General features: G+C 39.2%; 1 protein-coding gene across 13 annotated transcripts in view; it reads right to left on the bottom strand.

The window, feature by feature from the left end:
* Positions 1 to 22,352, bottom strand: part of tenm4 (teneurin transmembrane protein 4) — a 141,049-nt gene extending 118,697 nt beyond the window's left edge. For 11 of the 13 annotated variants that reach the window (XM_075472874.1, XM_075472875.1, XM_075472877.1 and 8 more), the window contains exon 1: positions 21,929 to 22,352. The gene's annotated coding sequence lies outside the window, so the exon portion shown is untranslated. The remainder of the gene's footprint in view (positions 1 to 21,928) is intronic. The other 2 variants (XM_075472884.1, XM_075472885.1) reach the window with 1 other exon arrangement.
* Between the last annotated feature and the right edge of the window lie 769 nt (positions 22,353 to 23,121).

The raw sequence follows: 23,121 nt of genomic DNA, 5'->3' as shown, positions 1-23,121 counted from the left end.
GACAGAAAAGGATACTTCCATAAATAAAAACCATATAAGACCCAGCAAGTGCCTATAACACTGAGTCTAAATTTGATCATCTTCTTCCTCTCCACAGGTGTGCTTTTAGCTCTCTACCTTCAAACACTGCCACTCTGACTTAATGCTCACTACGTGTATCCTGACTGTTGTTTTTCCTACACTGAGGGTTTTACATCAGACTTGCATCAGCGGATGTGAGCACCACATGCAAGAGTCACTGCTAAGCAAGTAATGCCCATGGAAGCCTCGCTGGGGTGATCCCAGAGAGACAGAATCTGTCAGAGGCACCTCGCCCAGGCGACACCCAGGGTAATAAATTACCCAGAATTAACACATCATCCTGTGCTCCACACAGCAATCACACTCCAGTCATGCCACGCAGCTTAATAGATCTATTAACCAAAAATGGAGACGGGGTACCCTCAGAGTAAAAGACATGTTTGCTTGATTCTAACTGCAAACTCAAATCTTTCATTTGATTTAAGTTATTGGAACAATTTTAAACTGATGTTAGGCAAGTTTACATGGTAGTCTGAATCATTGCTTAGTCTAAAAAACCTTTTAAATGATTTAGGTTTGTGTCCCCTGACTTACATGTTTTAACATGTCACCTAAAAAGAGAAGAAGCTGAGAAGCTACCCACAACACTCGCTTTATTTATCACCCGTTTGGGAAGACTTCTGACATGTGTCTTCACGGCCATTAAAAGCACTCTCTCCTGTTGATGTCTGCCACTGATAGCAGGAGATATCTAATAGCAGATTCAAAATGCCAGTTGTGCAGCTTTTATCTACGTGCTATCTTTGGCATGCAACCAGCACTGTGACATTCTGATAGTGCACAGCAACACAAAATTCATACCGCTGCTCACGCATAAAAAAGGTGAATGAAGACGAGAGGTTCAGAGTGTCTCTCGTATGTTTTTAGCACTTTGCTGACGTGCCCTGATTGTGGCAGAGGTGATAGACACTACTAAAATTAAAACCCACAAGTTGTGCAGGAATTAACACATTTAAAATAAAAAATATCTGGGATATGCTAAATTGAGTTTTAATACCAGTTGTTGTCTGGGCTAGAATCTTTACCAACGTTACAACTGGTTTATCCCTAAATCACCAGGAGAGCCATTTTATCCCTTCCTGCCAAACTTCATCTTTCCTCACGAAAAATACATCAGGAACCACAATTAAATTTTCATGAGTGAATGATTTAACAAGTTGGAAGTTGTTTCAAAGACGAAAATAATAATTTGTGACAGGATTTAATGTACATTTTAGAAAAGAGATCAATTACCAGTCAGCCGTAGTTCTGCTAAAACATTTTTATTTTTTATTCTCAATTAATGGAAGTCGTTTCTTTCCAGGCAGAATATAAACTATTCATGTTAAATATCATAAAGAGGTAAGTTGTGGACTATAGACACATGAAAACAGTTTTTCACCTGTTGGTGCATTTAATGAATAGAAGCAATGATTCTGAAATGGAAACTTCTGCTGCAGTGGTCTCATGTCGTGGTCGTGTCTTCTGTTGCGGTCCGTCTGCCCCACCCAAAGCCACCCCGTCCTTCCGCCGCCACCTTTGTCACCACACTCATTACATTATTAATAGAAGTGCTGATAGGATGTTTCGGAGAAGTTGCAAAAGTCAGGTGAAGAACAGCAGCTCCACACATGAACTTAAATACAGACACACAGGGGGGGGATTATGTGACACCACGGCCCAGAAACAGAGGGATAATGGGGGGTTTGTTTATCAAAGTAGCTAATGCAGAGACACTAAAAGTATGTAAGCTTAGCTTTGTAATGAGATACAATTAACTGAGTGCCTGTTCAGACGTTTTTGTGAAGATCACTTTTTGTGGAGCAGGCAGTCCATGAGTACATATAGGTTGAAAAATGCCAATGGAGAAACAGAACTGGCAATGTTGACACACAATGATATATTGATTAAGCATAGGTTTGGTGTTCCTTATGCTGATTAGCCATGAGGAGCAAAGCCCATGCTAGTCTGGTGAGAGCTGTCATTTATGTCATTGAAAGTGATGTTTGTTTTAACTTAACGAGCTGCAAAGTACCTGCAGTAAAAATAATGCAGACAATAGACAAAAAGATGACAATAATACAACTCCTGAGCAAGTTCTTTTTTTCTCACTTTGCTGATCTCAAACTATCTCTAAATGTCTGTTTTTCAATAAATATGACACAGCATTGCAATGACAGTGTTTAACTGAGATACACTTTTCTAAAATTGGAAAAAGCGTCACAATAATAGACCCAGATTAAGAGCTAATGTTTCTAATCGCATCAACGTTATTAAAATAATTAGCTGGATGGAAGCATTCCTGTGGGCATGTCTTTTTAAGTGCTGCCAACCTCAGCAAAACTTGAAGGGAATCCAAGCATTGCTGCTAATCAGACCATATCTAATTTGTGCATTGTTAAGTGGCAATGAACTATCATTAAAATTGACTTTTTTGAAAGTGCAATAACTGTGAGGGTAATGTAGCCATGGAGACCAATTTAGATTTTGAGTACCTAGTTCATTTCATTTCAGAGGAGTGACCAACTTTAGAATAGTCCCAAGCTAGGTTTAAAACTCAAGAACTGCATCGCAAGTCCAGTCTACAACAAGATTTACAAAAAAAAATCTGTGTAAAAACTAATCTAAATGGGGCCGAATTATCGGAACAATTAAGAAGACCTCCCCCAATAATGCATCGTTTACGAGTTATTTAGAGAACGTTAACTGTTCTTAAAAAGCTTTGTCATAGCAAACCAATGATAGAAAAGTAGTTTCACAAAGTGTGCATCATCAAGGTTCAATAAGAGGAACAACCTGCTCAAGAGCACTCATTGTCTCCTGTTTAAGTGGGGTCAAGAAAGACTCAACATGGTCTCTCTGGACCCTTCTAACCCTGCAAACCATGCGGCATCTCTCCAGCACAAAGACGAGCTTTATCCCCCACACTCAAGGTTCTCTCTTCTGAAACCTCTTCTGAGTTGGAATTGCTTAAAGTTTATACAGAAATGAGGTCCTGGTAAGAAAACCTAAACTCTCACTATCACTCAGGATCTGACACAGTGTATTAAGGCATCCGTTACAACATGGAACAGAAAGTTCTGGAGGCAAAGGAAGAAGAGAATAAAAATACTGAACAAATAACACTTAATTGAGGTCAGTGTGATTGAACGCTGCAAGGCTACGATGGCTTTAACATAGGTTCCAGATGGCAGGCTGTTATTTCACTGTGCCCTGCTAATACTGCAGGATTCGATGTTGGTAACCTGAGTGTCCCCTGGGCCCCCTGGCTCCTCCACCACGCTGAAATCAGGGCCAAGCTCCCTCCACTTGCTTCTCTGCAGGTTTACTCAACTTTGAAAGGGGGTGTGTTTGGATATAGTAGTGGAGGAGGGGTGTGTGTATGTGTGTGCAGGTGGGGGCTGTGCAGTGAAACAAAGCATGTTAACACCATTTCTGTGTTTAACAAGTTTAGATACAAGCTGGGGTTTCCTTCAATTCCTCATTGGATGGTCTTCCACACTCCTAAACAGCAGGAGAGACTTGTCTTTCTTCCCTGTGCTGTCTCAGCTGAACTGCCAGAAACACACTCATTCTGCCATTGAAATGTTGAGGCTACATGTTAGTATCTCTCATTGCCAAATCTTTAGAAAGAAAGGAAGAAACACAGAGATCGATGATAGATATTTGAAAATGTCTATCCAGTCATGCACTGTGTTTTCCATGTGGTGTTAAGATCTGAAAGCTGAGGCCACTGCTGGGAATTCCTGTAATATAAGTTCTGGGTCTTGTCCAAGAACTAAGGCTTGATTTTTCTCCCACTTCTTAAAAACAAGCCCACCAGTTGAATTAGATCCTAATTTACATTAGAAACCTTTATCCAGCTTCATGTGGTCTTAATTTACAAATTTATAAAAAGTGAATGAAAAACAGGAAGCAGCATTGGTGAAAACCTGATAGATTAAAACTGTTTAAAATGTATAAAGAACTTCGAACTTTGCTTATTTTCACACAGAATTGGCAGCTTAAGGATTGCATGGATAACCAACAAAGGATTCACAACAAAACTAGATTTCTATCATCTCTCACATCTCAGCATCATAGTGCTACATGTTATATGCTGACAAAGCATATCATTTATATAAAGTATTGAGCAGAAGTAGTATAAATTATTGATGCAGTATGATAGCAGAGATAATTATGTAGAAAAGCAGTTATAGCTTCAAGAAAACCATATGTCCTCATAATGAAACGAGCACTTTGTACAGTATGAACTGCGTTGCTTGTGGCTCTATAGAAGAACTCCACAGGTATCTTGATATTCTGTATTATCTAAAATATTAACTACAGATTTTTATCATTTCTAAAACGTTTTCATACAAAATAATGTGTTGCCCCTTCTGTCCTTCATGTAACCAACTTTTTTTTTTTTTTAGATGAGCAGCTAAACCAAATGCAGGGGTTCCAGATTCCTATCAGTGATGTTTTGTATGTTTTTAAGGCAACAGCAGGTGGAATCAAAGTACGATAATAGTTTTTAACGATAGGGCTACTCCAACATGTTTTCAGCACTTCAGCTGATGTATAATCTGTTATATTTTACTATTAAATATCAAATGAGGGGGTATGAATTTGATTTTACATGAGAGAAATGAAAGCTTCCGCTTCATGAAACTACTACTTTCAAAGTTCGAGGCTCCGATGAGAAGCAAATCAGACCAGGAGAACATGTAAAGCTTCTATTATCATTTCCTTTTTGTGTGTGCTTTCTCTTCTGTTTACTCTTGTATTCATATGAGTTTAGTTTTCATCAACAATGTGTTAAAACTGATCCGTTTTTTTTATTAAGGAAAAAGTAAAAACCCTGTTGTAGACAATAATGACTGATGCTGGGTGAAAATGTATAGTAGCTTGATTTTTCATGTTTTCTTCTTGGTGTTAATGAAAAACTGCTGGGGACATTGATTGCTTGCAACCCATACACAAGTCCTTGAACTGATGTTAACAAATAAAGCTAAATCGCTAAAACAGGAGTTATGAGCTTGTCAGCTGACAACAATAAATAACCCCTGTTATGGGTCCAGCTGTGTGCTAAAGAACAGCAGTTTCCTTTACTGCGATTTCATTCCAACTCAGCACAACAGCAGCCTTTCGAGCCGTGATCTAAATCTTATAAGCTCCCTCTGTGTTTCTGTTGGTCCTGATGAGCATACAGAAACATTCAAGCACATTAGGAACTCCACATACTGTTGGAAAAGAAGCTGGCTGGAAATACTGCGAGCATTGAATGAAAACACAGGAATCTAATGGTTTTGGTCATATGATGCAAAACCCACACCCACCCACAGGAGGCTGACAGTTTTAATACCTTCTCCTATCGAACACCATTTTGTACTTTGCACATTTTATTAGCACATATTTCTGCAGCACAACTTTTATTACATCCCCTACAGTATATAGTGTTGTGAACAACACATCTTAAGTGCAAGTTTACATGATTTAGCAGCATCTGCTCCCTATTGTTTCTGAGAATATGAGGACTCATACTGACCTTGGGTTACTGCTGTGAAGAACCAATTAAGAATTCAGCTTCAACAATTAAAACATTTATTTGCAGCAATTATAAATGACAATATAAAACTTTAAATGCAGCCATCTATAGAACCGAACTGAGGAACCTGGTTTAATTGACTCCTATTAACTCCTTACATGCAGATGTTTGGCATCACTGGCTATATATTTAACATTATTTTTCAACATGTGGACTATTCTGCTAGAACTAAATATATGTTAATCAAAGTGAAGTAAGTTAGGGTAAATTTACTCTTAATGACAATGTTCTCCTAAGTTTAACCACTTAGTTTTGGTGGCTTAATGCAACTCAACAGCAACTGAAAATGAAAAGGGTATAACTAAAGTGTAACAAGGCGCAGTCTAATTTATTTAATTTAAAGAAGGCATTATCCTTAGGCAACAAAAGGCTGATTAAACTATCTAAATGACATGCTACAGTTAGTATATGGAATGTGACATAAATCAAGATTTAATTCAGAATTTTCAGTTTCCTTTACTTATGTAATAATTTATCATCAATTTGTCTCATACACTTATTTGCATTTGCATAATGAAACAGAAATTCATGCAGGAACGTAAAAACGTAAAAAGTGAGAGAAATGTAAAAGAAACATGGAAATAAGTAGAGGGAGAAAGTTCGCCGAATAAATTAATCTACAAAAAGGATCAATATCATAAGTGCAAATATTCAGTTGTACTTTGTAAAATATTAATAAAATAAATAAATAAAAAGTTAAGTTTAGAAAAATCAAAAAGGAAATGTAAATAAAAAATGAATATATGAAATAAATTCATTATTCATTGTTAAATCATGAAAATAATTTTAGAATTAAATGGCAAAATAAATAAATTACAGTATAAATACACAATTATCACATGATATCTGTTCAGTATGTGATACGTTGGTTTGAGAAAGTTTATAATTGAGAGTGTTCACACCTGAAGAATCCGACCATGATTAAATGTTCAAATGAGACTACTGCATACGCAAATATCAAATGTATTACTGGCAACTGCATGTATAACAGGATAGCATTTGACACCTGTTTTACATTTAAAATGAAAACCTACTGGCAGTAGAAGAAATAGAAATGAGAATAATTCATTACACAAATCTGATTCATAATTACTACGATTTCGATCATGTGCATATATCAGAGCCATCACTACTGATTACTGTTATCATTCAGGGGAAAACCTGAATAGAGAGTACTTGTTTGTAAGGTCACACATTTAGCATGCAACTGGTTGGTCCGTGCACAGTGATTATGCACAATGTTTGCTCTTGTAGAAATAAAAATGAGAAAAAAATGGAAACTAAAAAGGAGGAATGCAAATTCACCCTCCCTTAAAATGAGCTCAAAAAGCACGAAAGCATTTCCACCAAGTTGTCATTTTATACAACACTGCACCGAACAAAGAGGAGCCGAGCACACGAGGCAGTGTGTGTGGGTGGCACAGTGGGCAAGAGGGAGCGATAGAGATGTGCCAGAGCTCTTTTTTCCCCCAGATTATTGTTTCTTTCATATACTCGCGAATTAAAGGACAAAATGTGATAACAAATTGAGGACACTGCTCGGTTTCCTTTTCTAACCTCAACATGATCCTGCATAAGAACGCATTTCATAGAATTAGCGAGTACGACCGTGGCGTATGTTTACGCAATGTGAAATGTTGATAAAATGGTTCTGAAACATTTTGGGAACAGACCAGTCACTCCTGAGGCCTTTTGTTCTGCTGGAAATCCCTGCAGCCAGTAACAGCTGAATCTGGAATGACTTCAACAAGCCATTCAGCATAAAATTAAAAACCATGAGAGCGAGATCAAGAGGTTTCATCATACATTTTCCAACGTGTTCTTCCAAAGCATGTGCATTACAGGATTCACATGCAAAGCATATAACTGGCAAGTAAGACAGGCAGAAAACTAACAGCTTTAGCTGCATTTATTGATTTCTAGAACAAAAAAACATGTTATATAAACATTCATAAAGTGACATAAAAACTGCACACAGCTCACTCCTTTTCAGTCACACACAGTCTCTAGGCACGCCAAAGTGAAAGGGGCTGAATGTTCTGTTGTTTTGCAGAGCCACTTAATGATTTAGACTGATAGGTTACATGTATTTCTGCATAAAAACACTTTTACGCAGCTTTAAAGCAGATGCTTTGAACTGTAAAAGGCTGTAAGGGCACTTGGGAAAGTCAGAGAGTTTGAAGTGCATTGAGCGGCTCTGTTGATCTACAGAATTAATGCACGTGCACTGAGGCAACCCCATTACTTATTGAACAGTGCACATATACTCCATATCAAAATGAAAGCAAAATACTTGAGCCTGCACATAGGATATCTGAAAATGCAAGCTGGCTGTGAAATTAAAAACAGGTTCTCTGATCCAAGAATACGTTGGACGATTGTGTAAAAGGTCACATTCACACACGGTTTCACTCGGTTTCTTTTCTGTCAGCAGAAATGTTCAGCTTATGTCTATTTTCTGCCCAAAAGTAAATGAATCAAAGCATTCAAACACAAAGTGAAAAGGTCCTGCTCATACACTGCTGGTGGAAAGGTTTTCACAGACTTTGCCAGTCTTTGGACACATCGATAGCATAGGTGAGGAGCGGTGCTCCACTTATCTGAAAATGATGGCTGTTTCTGTTACCCATTCGACATCTAAAGAGTGGAAAAGAGTAGCGTATGAAACAGCAAGCATAATCAACACAACTGCTTGCTGTGAGTTCTCCAAGCTGCAACACAATTCTGTCTGATGTGGAGTTCACACATCCAGAAAGTTTCTAAAAAATGTGAGGGTTGCTGTGCATGTGTGAAAACAGCTTCAGTTACACTATTCAAAGATATTTGTAGACATTGGACCTTAACTGCTGTTTTCCATGAAGCAGGAATCTGCGGTTTTTCTCACATTTCAGTTTTTGGAGAATGAATTAACTTCGTGTCAACCAAAGTTTCTGCACTCAAAAGACCCTCGCTGGCACAATCTGTAATAACTTCACGAAAGACTCTTATGCTCCGCTTAGGTCTTACTAAGATCTAAGAACAGTCTTTCATTAAGTAATGGTAATGTTAAATGTAGAAAATAAACACTCAGAATGAATACCAGCAGGGCAAAACTACCATTGAAGCAGTTAATATGTTACTTTGATACATACGTAAGTAAGTAAGTAAAACAGTTCAATAGCTTTTATGAGAAACAACACATTATAAAGCAATTTTAGGGATAACAACAGAATTAAATATTTCCATATACTCATAGTCTAGATATCTAAGCTTTAAATGTTCAGCTAAGTTGTCTCTAATCACTGTTGTGCTCTTTATTTTCTAATAAGGCACATATAAAGGCTGTTAATACTAAATGCTCAGGCTCCAGCATCTGTCCTCTATAAATAAAAAAGCTCATATTTGAAAAAATAATGTGCCATCATTCTGTGCTTTTATAAAACTTTGCCATTAAACAACAGATGCACAAATACATGCACACACACTCAAGAGTTTAATACCCTGAGGCCTGTTTAAATTGCCTCCTGCACTAGCTCTCTGTCATGTCTTACTCAAGCTGGTGAAGTACAAATGAGACACAAACAGTTTAGACGCTGCCCATTCTGTCTTTTCCTGTGTTGCTTACTTTTACTCTGCTGTACAAAAATACACAATGAGATTATTGCTCAAACTACAGCGATAAAAAGTAATGTCACGGAAGTAATACACAGCTGGCTGTATTTTTAAATTTACCCTTTGAACAGAGCTTATTATTTCTGTTTCCCCTGAATGAAATGAATTCTTTTACATAATTAAAACCTGTACCTGTTATTTGATGTTGGAAGCTGAACATCCGACCTTTTCAACACAGAAAAACTGAGCTAAAAGATAGGTCATCATATTATATTTCTTTCCACATAACTGCACTGAAAGTGGATTGTAAATTTTCGGTTTCCAACACTAGAATGCAAGGCAGCAGTTGGTGAGAGGCAAATGTCACTTCTGAATGCTTGGCTCAGCGATTGCTTCCCATTTGCAAGGAATCACATCCACATCAAAACTTGGCAGCTAAAGTTTGAAACATAGCTGATGGTATGCAACGGCAATGTTATTATTTTTTTCTCTCACAACAACACAAAACTGCACGCTTCAGTGCCACACCAACTTGTATTTGTGCCGCATCCTCACAGCAGGGGGTGACCATGCGGATGAGCAACATAATGGTCCTGCTCTGGGAGAAGGGCCAAGTCATGAAGGGCTGTGTCACAGGCACTGGGATGGTGCATGTTTGGCTGCTGCATGTGTGGTCAAATGACTCAATATATTTAGGTTTTAGACGGGCACTAGAAGCACTATTTTTTCATTTCCTTCACCTTGCTATTTGAGCTGTCATAAACTGTGAGGCGTAAGGACCTAAAAAGAAAAACATTTCAGTGTAGATCTTCTGGAAAACATTACATGTGGAGCTTTGCTCTAACCTAATTTCCATGACATCACCAAATAAGCTGTCTTCTGCCTATTCTTGTAGACACAACAGAAGTGGCCTTATTAGCTGCTTGATTTATGACACTGTGTATATATTCTGTAATGTGTTCCCTGTAAACACAACGTAAAATAAACATCGCCATCTTGGCTCTCTGGAAAGACTAGATCTGCGGATGGAACATGTGTTGCTTTATTTTACAAACAAGCCTTCCTTTTCACTCTAAATGGCTTTTGGAATGATGCATTGTGTTCCTTCATAGTACATTTGAAGTTGCTTGCTTTTAGCGATGCAAAGTAACCGTTCTCTGAGTGTGAGATATCACATCTCAACCTGCTGTGTATTTAGCTGTCGTGAATCTGTTTTCATCACCCACAAAAGGCTTAAAACACAGGGACCAGTTAAGTTCATCTTTAAAATCTACTAATCTACCGTGATGATTGCTTATAAACTGTGCTGTAGTACGATGGAATACCTTTTTTAGAAAGATCTCCATATCCAGTAATCTGCCGACATATGAATCTATTACTACATTGAAAACTATTACTACATGAACAGCTACATTTCTGAACATGAAGGGTGTAAAATTAGGAAGCCTAAAAAGGCTTCTGTGATATGAATAATGATAGAAAAAAGAAAAGCATATACATACCGCCTACATGTGCCTCATGTTATTTATTGTTCTTATCCGTTTCCTTTGAACTGAATTTTAAAGCAAATTAATTAACGCTCTCATCTTGAATCTTAAATAAACTGCTTAATATCAAAGAGGCTCAATTTTTAAACATCAGAATTATCTTCTTGATGGTGAGAAATGAGGTTAATACAAATGCTTTGAGTACCATCAGAGAGCATGAAACTTCTTTGCATAATGGCTGCCATTTTGAGTCGTGTCTGTAAATGCAACAGTTTAATCTTTGGAGAAGAGTGACGAAGTCATGTCTCTACACAATTCATGATGATAATGGTGGGGCAGTAGCCAACCAGGCCATTACAGTCCATCAACAAAACAGTAATTTGATCAAATATTGTAATATTGTGATTGGAGAAATAAAAAGGAACAAATGAATAGAGAATGAATAGATGATTCTAGAGGGAAATTATACAATTATTACAGTTTTGTTTGACAATGTTTAACTTGTGTGTCATATTTAAGTGCTAGGTGGCATTAAGGAGGAGAAATGCTTCTTTTGGAGAAAAAAAAAGATGGGTTTAATCCACCTTACAGTGGACTGTAAATTAGAGGGTTGGTGTTTAAAACATATCTTCCATAGACTGAAGCAAAATCAACAAACATGATGGCTCACTCATTAATTAAAAATGTTGTTTAAATCATTTAAAAATGGCTTGTGATGGTATGGTTGTGCGGCATACAGTATGTCACAAGTAAATGAATGAATGAGTGTGTGCTTTCTTTTGTTCAGAGTGGTTCAATCAATCTTTCACACACTGCTGGGATCCCAGAAAGCAGTGTTGACTTTGAACTCATCTGGATGAATAGTTCTCATATTTTAGCCATAAGATGCTATAACCAGTGTTTCCACAGAGGTATCTGCTCTGAGTGAGGTGGGAGTGGCTTTAACACGGTGAAACAAGCACACAAGCACTCACACGAGAGAAGAGGAGGGCAGAGAAATTAGTGTAAATGAGAGAAAAGCGCAGTTTCTCTGGTTTCTTGGGCAGGATGGATGGGCTGGCACGAATGACCTCAATCATTCGCTCATGTTGTTTGGATGAGCGGCTCCGTTAATGCTGGGACGACTCATCAACCTAATCGATTACAACAACAGTTCTTTGCAAAGATGGCTGTGACTGGGCAAGACATAGATTTCCCATAAAACACAAACTGTAGCTGAAGAATCCCAGCCGTGATCATCTTTACAGCAACGTGCTCTCTGGAAGCACAGAGAAATGGAAAGTCACACCGGCACAACTGCATGAGCGCCAGTCTACTTTGTGTTCTCCCCTGACTTATTCAGCACTACAAAACTGCTCCGTCAGATGTTGTCTGTTGGCTCTTTAATATATTCCAATTTCTTAAGTCGCTGTTACAGAGTTTAATTATTATTTCTATTATTATAAATTCTTGCAAGTTCTTAAAAAGAATAATTTTCCAGTTCAGTGCTTCAGTTCAAAACAATAGAAAAGAAAACTAACATTGTTAAACAATGGGAATCTCAAATGAAAATAGGCCCTGTGTTAAAATGGCTCCAGTTGACAGCAGTAATACTTTTAGTCTTAACTGTAAACTCTCACAGAAAACCAGCAGGCAGATTCTCATAAATGAGAGCGATGAATGAGAGATTATTTTGCTCATGGCAAATAACAGGAGGATGTTGGTTAGAATTCTGTCATCTCTTTGTTAGTAAAGCCTGGTTTATAGTCAGTAACGCAAGACGCAACGCAAGCCCTTGCGCGGTTGCAAGCCCCCCCTTGCGTGCTTGCGTGTGTCACCTCAATTTTCTAAACTTCATGCAAGACGCGAGCAGAGCTATAGAGTAGCCACTCTGGACGCGAGCACAAGCCACTATCTACATCACATCCGGCGGCGTGTTGATCTTCCGGTTTCATCCCCTAATAAAATACCGCTGTTTTCAAACGCCAAGGTAGAAAGCGAAGAAGAAGAAGAAGAAGCATGAATCCCATAGACATAATATATATAATATATTATGTCTATGATGAATCCACTCAAAGAGAGACTTGCCGAAGAGGTCCTGGCGGTGAATTTCCTTTCATTGTAGTAGGCTTGTCATTGAAAAAACCCGCTGCTCCACCAACTGTCCTGGCGGTGAATTGCCACGCAGCACACGCAAGCGCCGGCAAAGCTAAATGAAGCATAAACGTCTCGAGCCATTAACACAAGCGCAAGACGCAAGCGCAAGGGCAGTTAAAAGAAGTATAACTCAGCCTTAATTCAGAACATGCTAATCTATCTGTTAGTTTGCTACAATTATGCTGCAACAGGCTAATTTCTCTTTCTCTCTTTGTTGTTTTCGATGCTGGAATACATGACGGCAAATGTAACCTTCCAGTTAACGGGCCACACATATTTAATTGGTTTTATCAATAAAAGATATTAGAAGTTAAGCGGCCACACAGTGAGACAGAGAAGTCCTGAACAGACAGAGAAAAGATGAATCAAGATGCATTTTCTAACAGCATCGCTGCCCTATGAATCATAGTCTAATCGAATCATGAGATTCCTCCCTTAATAAATAGGCTTGCCAGTGATATCTTGAGCATTGTTTTAGTTCAACCTTGGGAGCAGGACAAGCTTGCACAGTACCAAAAAAATCAGCTGCTGCAGCTATTTTCAAAATAGCCATTGCACCTTGCTCACTTTTACACGTCGACATGTTGGATATAGTACCAGCAAGGGGGGCTCTAACTGGAAAAAAACCCACATAAAATCTTCCAGACAATCATTAAAAGGTACATTGTGTTTCTATGTTTGTTAAATTCACTGATGTGAGATTCAAAATGGCTATCACAGATGTTTTACTCTGTGTTCAAATAAACAATATTTATATGTACTGCACCTTCATAAAAGGACAAGAACAAAGACAGAAAAGGCTCTGAATCTAAGTGTTGCTGCCTCGTCTCTGTTACAGACGACACGTCCATATTGGCAGAGCACTGTGACCAACAGCCAAAACCTTCTATTATTGTCCACATCGTTGGTACAATTAGTCTTCAAGCTAAGAAGCCATGTAGATAAACAGGCGGCTGGGAAAAACGGGTTTTCTGATGAGAAGAAAAGTACAAAACATTAAAACCACAATGACATTTTTATGAAAATAGCTCAGATGCTAAATCGTGTTTGAAATGAATGAGAAATTGCAGCCATTCTGTGATGCTGTTTGTAGGTGTTAGTAAAAAATAATGTCATTCTCTGTTTACACTATGCAGCTGCTACTAATAATTCATGTAAATATATATTTGTGATGAATAAATAAAAGTTGCAACTTACAGCAGGCATGGTTTGTATGGCACAAATTTGTAAAGGAGAGGTCAAGGGGCCTCAGCAACATTCTCAGCAATGGCTTTCTTTTTTTGAAAAATGAGGCCTGTCACTAAATGTCATCTTACCACTTCTATGTTATCTCATCACTCTTTTCACAGCCTGTCACATTGAGGCCCTGTCTCTGACATGAGCAAACTGTTAGCCTCCTTCCAGGCAGACTGGTGGGCTTTATTAATATTTATAGAATAACAGCTTAAGGCCATCCCCCTGAGAGCCATCCCTCCACTTTGCTGCCTAACACCTACAAAATATATTGACAGCTCCTTTTTTAAATCTCCCCTTCCTCTGACAATGTCCATGTGCAGGTGTGCAGCAAGTTTAAATACACTCCAGTTTTCCCAAGGAATAAAGAAAATACTCTAAGTTGCATTTGATTTCATATCTTGCACAATGGGGACACAGAATTCAATCGTCAAAATACTTGAAAGGGCAATTTAAGAAGTCTGGGACTGAATATCCTTGTTATTGAATTTATAAGAGAAAAAGAGGCACAGCAGCAACGTTGTGTCATCGATGTCACCCCGATGTGTGGCTGGATGTATGAATAAGCCCTGCTGACAGCTCTCTGATGATCAAGAGCATTACCAGCCAGTTTGAAGCAGCTTTGTGGTTCATCTCCTGTAAACTTCAGCAGATGTAAAGCTGACCCTTGGCATGAAGTGACACACACGTGGACATAATCAAAGGGGACCGTTTTCTTTCTGAGACACTATCTAAAGCGTGGATTAGTAGGACTCACATGAAACCAACTGCAAGGTAATCTCATCTCTCAGATAAACATGTCCAGAGCTATTCTGACGGCTGCAGCCGTCCCACCGTGGTGTGACTGCGTGACGTGTTTACAAAGCATTCACCAGTGAGCAGAACTTTGTTTTCATTATTATCGCTAAAGCATCAAGACTCCTCTATTGTTCTCTCAAGCAAATGACAAAAAACTCACAAGCTCTGTTAATGCCAATTTTGAATGTTTATGTAATCAGGCAGTAGCTGCCAGTGAACCTCGAGCATTGGTTTCTCCCATAAGCTAACATACTCCCCAAATCATTTCCAGATGACACCACAAGCGATTCTCAGAGTGAGATGGAAAAAAGGGAGCAAAAAAATCTATTCTTTCATCATAACTAAATATATCTAAAGACAAAGAGAAAACTTTTTAAGTTTTAAAAGCATATCAAATCACTTCCGTGTAATTGGGAAGCAAAAGTACTAAGACACACTGACAGAGAGCTGGTGCCAACACAACAATACAAAAATACCCTCAGATGTGAAATGTTTTAATTACTTAAAAGGGGGCTTAATCATTGAGGAGTATGATAAGCTTCCTGTCTTGCGCCTTCCCTTTCATGTAGTCCTAATTCACGTCCTCTAAAATGTCTCTGCCACAGCAATCACGGCTTTAACTCAAAGCTATAAATTAGCTTGAGATCGAAGGAGGATTCAGGACTGAAGTCAAGCACTGTGAAGTTAAATCTTTCAAATGGTCTATAACACCATGGAGTAAAATTTCAGTAAGGCTCCCTGAGTCTTACCTGAAATATAAGAAATAAAGAGCCCAGGACTATTTTCATGACGCCTCTAAAATTAGTTTAATCTTTAGACTAAAATATGCGTGTTATAACTGAGAAATTGCATGTTATTTGTTTTGTTTCCTACCTATTAATGGGACATTTGACTTATCTGTTGTTGTTTTTTTAAGATCAGATTCCATGCAATGTGCACTGCTGAACCATGCCGTGGGACTCTTTCTGGAGAGTTCTTTGCTGCAGTGAAGTACCCTGTTATAACATGAGTGCATGTCCTTACCATATAAGTTTCTTAACAGCCAGCCTCCAAACTCCAGCCTAGTTTTGCTTTTTCAACTATTCTACATTAAGGTAACAAGACATATAAGTATGAGCACTGCTGTGGAAAACAAAGACATTATAACAGATTATGAGACTGACCACTCGCTGCTGTTAAAGAGAAAATGCTGAATTCAGAGCTCAGTATTAGCACTCCGCTACAAAGTCAATGTACACTTTTAGATCCAAGTAATATCCTTGTGGTGTAGTGGCCGATTATCATTCCAAACATTAAGCAGCCATAATGACAGCTTACTGTATATGTTTCTTTTTCAACTGTAATTCACTAGGGTTTAATTACCAGCAAATCGACTGCTGTTTCACTACCTTGCATAAGATTATCCTGGTCATGATGAAATGCCACTTGGGAGGCTGTTCTGATGGGAGGACTTGAAGATGCAGAAAATATAAGATGCCACTTTGTTAGTCTGATAGCTGCTAGGAATATGATGACTGTCAGCTAAATCACCCTCAGATTGTAACTTTCAAACACTGCAAGGTCATCTTAGTATTCCTGTCACTTTTTCCAAGTTCAACACGAGCTGAGGATCTATTGTCAAATTCCAAGCTTTTTTGTTCACTATGCATAGCCGTAACAGGCCACAGTGTATTCACACAGTGCTGTGAGTGGGGCAATTTGCTGCAGTGCATTTAACTCAAGTGGTGTAAAACACATTGACCCGACAGCTGGGCAGAGTCAGTCTGCGAGCAGTATTTGGAAGCAGTTTAAAATGGTCAGCCTCAATTTCTCTCCATCAGCGTGGAGTTTTTCAGTGCGTGATGAGCAATCAAACACAAAGGTTTGTAAGGCCAGCTATGCCAAACCTGCTCTATTGGAGTAAAATATTTGATGATGTTTTGATCTTTTACATTCAGTTTTTGAAGCATTTTTAGTTTTCCGGTTGTCTCGGTTTGCTTAATTCCATTTATATTTGCACATTTGCCAACATAGTTGAGGGAAACATGCTAAACTCTGGTAATATTTGCACTGGTCACCACAGGGTGCAGGCCTTATTGACATTTGACCTAAGTCTTTGTAGTTAGATCTGATCTACCTCATGCAGCCTGTTGAAAAAACTGTGAAAACAAACAGAGATATTTCAGTGGCCAGTCGAGACAGATCCCAATATCTCAGCCACAACATGACATAGACAAGTGAAAAACTAGGGTTGTGAAATTTTGAACAGGGACATACTGGACCTCCATAATGAAAGTATTATGTCCTACTGTTCAGGAAACATGCCTAAATGAGCTGGAAGCATCATCATAGAAGAATATGGGGATAAGCTTCGAGAGCAGTGTTTGCACTAAGTGCACCTCTAAAATGGCCTCATTTTATTTGGCTGTGAACAACCAAGCAAGGCAACTATCGGACCTAATGGCCCTCCTAAGATGGCTGTTTCCCCCATTACCTTTTTGGAGCCACACTTAAAATAGAGGAAATTAAACCGTGCTTGCTATGCATGGAAAAAGAGCCAAACATAACCAATATGACTCTTTGCACACCCAGCCTGAATTTGTTGTTGGATTTTGTCACGCACACATATTTTAATATTTTGTGAAATCATGTCAGTCACATTTACACACTCACTCCAAAACTTTCCTCATGTCATAAAAGTTTTCAGAAGTGGTCTGATTTTCTTAATTATTTTTTCCCATCAGTCAAATGCCGCTCAGAGCCTCTGTGCATGCTAAAGTTATATATAAAGGTGTCAGACACACTGATTTACTTTGTTTCCCACAGCCAAGCACTTCGTGATAAACAATAATAAATGAGGAATGCAGAGTTACTGGACTACAGAAATCAGGGGTCTTCTTTTTAATGTGTGGTTTCAGTATTGAGTACCAAAACTGTCTCACTGACATCCTGAAATACTCCTGAAAATGATCAGCATATCCTGCAGCTCTTCTATCAGATGGTGATATTCTCTTTGCTCTTGATACTCTTTGTTACAGCAGCAGCAGCATCTGAAATTCAGGCCCATCTCCACCAACTAACTGAAGTTTTTTTAGGGCCTGAAGTTATCTTGTGTTTCCCTGAGAGAGCTCACATGCTGACAAATCCATTTAAAGGGATAAAAAAAGAATGCAGCAGAAGGTTTTCGTTCTTGGTTTGATCTATTCAAGGCAGTTAAACTATGAGCTAACCTTTGCCAGCCTCCTCTCAGCTTGTCCCTCATAGAAAAAAAAGAAAAAAACTCAAATCTAGGTGCTTTGGGTTTGTGAAACGTTCCGCTTCATATAACATTAAATGAACTTCTTTTGCTACAATTTTTAGTCAACCTGCTGTAGTCGACCAACAAGTAGCCAGTGGCATGTTAACAACAGTTGTAAGCAAGTAATAAGCTACATTTCATCGCAAGTCACAAATGTTGTTCAAGTCTTTGAATAACAACATAAATCTACATCCCTCAAACTAAGTCAAGCAAAGGCAATTGATATAAAAAGTTTGTTTGTATTATGGTGTAAAAGATGCAGGTTTAATGCATGAAAAGGGACAAAAACTAAAGCTGTGTGCTTACTTAAAGGACCCCCGCCCTGATAACAATGTTTCTGCTTTGCTATCTAAAATGATATCAGTTAGGGCGGATAGGGAGGATGGCAGATATTAGGGAAAACCTGAGCAGACTAATGCTCTGTTGTTGCACTGAGCAGACAAGAATCTACCAAAGCATGGCATGTAGGGATAATGAGAAACACACCTGCAAAATTCTGATTTGTTTCAACAGCAATGAGAGTCATCTTAAAAATTGCTACATGCATACTATGTGGTGTTGAACACAAAGAGGAGTCTGTTGGTCTGTGCCCAGGAAGAGAAATACTATCCTGTGTCTGGGGCGCTGAAGTGCATAATTTCAACCTCAATCTCACTCCTCAAATACTTCTCAGGGGTTCTGACTTCAGAAGACGAAACAAGTATAAGATGTAAGCTTTTTAAAGGTTAAACTTTGTTTAATAGGGTTTTTAGCATTCGGCAGAATACAAAAAACAAAAAAATGTGCGTTAGATGAGGTTTCCAGGACACCACTTGTGGGATCAAATGCTAGTTTCCTTCATATGTTCCTCAATTGAAAAAAAAATGCAATTAAAAGTATTAAATAAAACAAAGCCTGCACTTTCCTTTTCTCTTCTTTTTGTATTAGCCTATTCTAACTAAGCTCATGAGGCTCACTGAAGGCTGTCCCAAAGAAACAAGTGAATTCTCTTTAAACTCCAGTTAGGCTGACAGTTACAATGTTCTGCTCATCCAATTACAGGGGTGCAGCACAAAAAAACATAGATCTTATCTAATGTTGTAATAAATCAGAACTTTCTTTATACACTTATATGGAGTCAATGCACTCCGGAAATCAGTGTCTACCAACAAAGAAAAGCTGCTGTGCAACAGTCAGTTGGCTGCTTGGTTGCACCACATGCTTTTGATTTCTGCAGTGTCCTTTACTCGTGATAAGAGTCTGGAGCTGTCCTGTCAAGATTTGAAAAAAAATGAGGTGTTTGTGTGTGTGTGCTTGTGTGTGAGAACGGCGAGAGGGGTACTGCCTGGTTTTCATGTCCAATAAAGTGGTGTAATCGTGACAGCTACCCATTAGTTCTATGTGAGATAAATCACAAGATGACAGACTGCAGCTTCAACTAAACATAATGCTTCAGGCCAGATAATCCACCTCTCCTTTTGTTAAACCCAGTGCTCCTATGTTGAAAAAGCAGGTATGTAATGAAACCTGTAAATATATCTCGTAGTTTTCACTGACAGAGTCCATTTAACTTTTAGGTTTTTCAGCTGTGCAAAAGCAAGCGAAAGCTGCTTATATTTACCTCTTCTGCAGTTCTCTACCCACTGATCAGGGAGAACCTGCTCTTCATCATCCATTTTTTTCCATTCGACTAAAACACAGCCCTCGCCTCCCTAGATGACTGTATGGTTCTCACAACAATTATTACTTCAAACACACAACATCCCCTGAGAAACTCCACAGGGAGAGAATCATTTCATTGTTTCCTCGCAGTCATCCTCCTGCCCTCATTCACTCCCAACATTAGTTCAAACGCAGCAATTGTTTATGGAATATAACAAGGTCCTACTGCAACTTACATGTCATCTCTCTTTCGGCATCTTGTTTCTTTGGAGAATAGCCGTGCATTCAGTTCACAATGAAACAACGACTAAGGTGAAAAGACGAGCAACAGATTTTTCATTTGTGACTACAAAGGGTGGGCTGTTCCCCCTCGTATCATGCAGAGAACTAGTGCTGATGTTGCTTCTCAGAGCTCATCAGCACGACAAAGACAACTGGGAGAATGCAGCCTTGTTCTACAAAGGTTAACCTCGAGGGGACCTAACAACTTCAGACTTCTCATTTGATGCTTCCACCAAACACTTTCCATAGAGGATCGAGGGCCCCTGGATTCCCCTGGATTTAACCTCTAATATCTGAGGTCACACACCCCGCTATGGCCAATGGTGGCACTTGTGAGTTCAACAAACCCCCCCCCCCACACACACACACACACAGTCGTATCTTAATGGATGTCTGGATGTCTGCGGCGTGTCCTGGGAAAAGTTTGATGACTAATGCAGGACACACCGTAGAAACGTTTGTCCTTGCAAATGATAGGCAAAGTAAACTAATTATGAATCACCATGTGACTTCACTTATTTATAAGATTGGTTCAGTTTCACTTTTTACAAAAATCTTTAGCATATTAATTATTAGGGGAAAAAGCATTTCACTGCGTGTCACTAAGAAGTAGCAGGCAGCCTGATTCTAGCAGCATGAGTCCTACACCAACGCTACACTCAGACGTGTGTGAGTGTAAGTCTTAAAACGTGCTCAGTCTGAGTGCAAAGCTGATTTATGCTGTGTGTAGGGCCCCAACAATGACTCCCAGGGGGCCACCTCATGCTCTCACTCCTCCGTTCTGAAATGCTTGTGAACTGCATTATACATTTGAGTTGTCTTCATTTATTTCGCTTTATTTGACTGGTTGGATTGTGACCCCCATGTGTTAATGAGCATTTGAAGGCTTTCCCTCATACATTTATAATCTTAAAAAAAAAGAAAGTCCAAAAATATCATCAGTAATTTAACACAGAATTCCACATGAATTTAACAATAAGACTATGCTATAGTTTTCATTAATTTAGTGAAATCCATAGAGACAGATGTGTTGGTGTATTTTATTGGTATGGTTAGTATGCTGCAGTAAAACTATCAGCTATGCAGTTTTCCCTGGGCCCTGCTTCTTTTAAGAGCAGACACAATTCACTGAGCTGGTGCCGCTACCTCACCGCGATAGAAATCCTACTACAAAGTTGGAAACGGACCCACCTGTAAAAAAAATCTTTAAAAAAAGACCGAAAAGTGAAGGAGGGAGGCAGTATGTTTCAAATCCCAACCAGTTCAAATAGGTTTTATTCCCGATGCTTTACACAAGCATTGAATAATAATAATGTCGCAGCCTTTTCTGAGTCTGAGAGACGGTCATGGAACAACATTGCTCATGCAGTAATAGCCAACATCGGGCTCCTCTGATCTCCGTGAATTCATGCAGCGGCTCAATTGTCGGGCTTCATGCTTATTTGTGGAGCTTTTTGTTTCACAGCGCTCATATTTCTGGAGGACTTTTTTTTTAAACCCCAGCCAGCCATCAAACCCGCACACTGCATTACTGTCACGGCGGTTTGTGAACCCTTTCTGAATCCGAGGAGCAGGTAACCCACCGACGGTGGGAATCTGTCCCTGTTCGGGATATAACGCGCGGCCAAATGGGCAACAACAAACAAAAAACGCAAAAACGCACGAATAGACAACACAAACAAACGCGGTGTGGAAAAGCATCGGTCTGTAGGGAAACTGATCGCGGCTCCCTGCATCACATTAGTTCTCCGTTTGTACTGCGTGAGGCTGCGCTGCTGCTGCTGCCCCGTTTTTCTGCTACACCGGCAAAAATCACACTGAAATGAACCTTACCATTCTGAAGACACATCCAGTGTTGCAGGCCTGTCCCGTTGACAATTCACCAAATTAGTCTGAGATGCCCCCCAAAAGCCCTTACGCCTCTACTTGGTCTCCGTCTTCTCCTGCTTCCCTCCCTTTCGTTTTGATAGTAACCAGAGCAGGCGAGCGTATTTCCACCGTGGACTACACGGTACGGCAGAAAGCAATCCTCCTCCTCCTCTTTCTGCTCTTCCAAGGTGCTGCTGCTGCTGCTGCTGCTGCTGCTTACAGTGCACTCACAGGGGCACACATGGATGAGAGAGGCAGCCGTCCAAGACGTCCATTAACAAGCACAGCCCTAACTGAGCGCCGTGGAAAATCCTTCAGGAGAAATATGCGAGATAGTCCCCGAACACGGAGAGGGATATAAGGTGACGCGCCAGGCGATATGCTGGGGAATGGTGAGCTGCGTGGTCCCTCACGATTTGCAATTACGAGCTTGGAGCAAGGATGAGTGAGCGACTGTGCGTGGTCGCCCCCTTCGGTAAAGGTTTCCAAACGTCCACCCGCTTTTTTCTCTCTTGGAATGGGTTGTAATTATCCTATCGGGGATTACAGCGTCCGAAGAGATGACTTCACGTTATTAACCTTTAGCGCATTATGTTTTATACCATTTTCCCCTCACATATGCTTTTCCACCCAAGAAAAAATGCCAACAGTTTAACGGATTATCTGACAACACATTAGCCTAAAGGAGAGGGCTCTAAATCAGGCACCCAGTTATAAAGTTAACAATCAGTACAGTGTTTTATAATCAGTGAGCTGCACCAATGATGTTAATTGAAATGTCCATGGGAATTGACAACCTGTAATCTGTTCTTTCTTTGATTTTGATATCTTTATCCTGTTGAGAATGTCCTGTGGGAACGCAATAGCTTTACTTTCAATTCTTTAAATCAATTAAATGTTAATTACTAGATGTAAAATCTCAATTATTTTGTTGTGCTGAGCCACATCTACTGCTGAAACAAAATCATAATCAAGTCTTCCATCTAAATGTTGTATAATTACTGTGATTCTTCCAGGAATGTATTTAGCCTCCCTAAAATATCACTGCTTTATGAGGGGATTATGTAATTATTGTTTAAAATAGGCTTTGTCCTCATCAATAATTAAATGTTAGGGGAAATGCTGTGGTAATCAGCTATGTTTGACTTTTGTTTGCG

Source organism: Odontesthes bonariensis, chromosome 9, assembly GCF_027942865.1.
Source record: "Odontesthes bonariensis isolate fOdoBon6 chromosome 9, fOdoBon6.hap1, whole genome shotgun sequence".
NCBI classification, from domain to species: domain Eukaryota; kingdom Metazoa; phylum Chordata; class Actinopteri; order Atheriniformes; family Atherinopsidae; genus Odontesthes; species Odontesthes bonariensis.
This window is presented reverse-complemented; position numbering and strand designations above follow the sequence as displayed.